Source organism: Egretta garzetta, unplaced genomic scaffold, assembly GCF_000687185.1.
Source record: "Egretta garzetta isolate BGI_Z169 unplaced genomic scaffold, ASM68718v1 scaffold56, whole genome shotgun sequence".
Lineage (NCBI taxonomy): Eukaryota > Metazoa > Chordata > Aves > Pelecaniformes > Ardeidae > Egretta > Egretta garzetta.
Window position 1 is genome coordinate 7,919,971 of NW_009260182.1, and position 611 is coordinate 7,920,581.

Consider the following 611-nt stretch of genomic DNA (forward strand, 5'->3'; position numbering starts at 1 on the left):
AGTTTCTAACATGGGTGGCCTGCGGCTGCCCTGTGCTCGGGGCAGCCTGGGCTAGCAGGGGCTACCCCGGGGCTCGGTGCCCGTCGGGACTCGCTGCGTGAATTAGGGGAGGAATTAGGGAGAGGGACACGCAGGCAGGGGACACCCGCTCGCCGTTGCCAGAGCTGAAGAAAAGGAAGGGAAAACTGGAAGATCACGTAAAAACCCCGAGACTGGAGACAGAGAGCGCGTCCTGTATTAATGTGCAAAAGAAGGGGAAATAAAAGAAGGATGGAACTAAGTGAGAAGATGGGAATCAGGATGGATGGATAGACAGAGACAGGATTGATTTTTACTAATATTAGAGAAAAAAGGCTGAATAAAAGAAGGGGACGTTTAATTTGAAGGTGAAGGGAGGATGGATAAATAGACAGAGTAGATATAAAATTTTAATGCGAAGAATGGAAAATATGAGGAGAGGGAAACAGAAAATGAGGGGAAAAACCCCTTCTAGCATTTGTGGACAGAAAGAAGGGAGTGAAGGGGCAGGGGCAGAGAAAGGGTAAGAGAGGAAAGAAAAGTAATGTGGAGAAGAGAGAAAAAGAAAAAAAAGAAAAGAAAAGAAGTAAAGA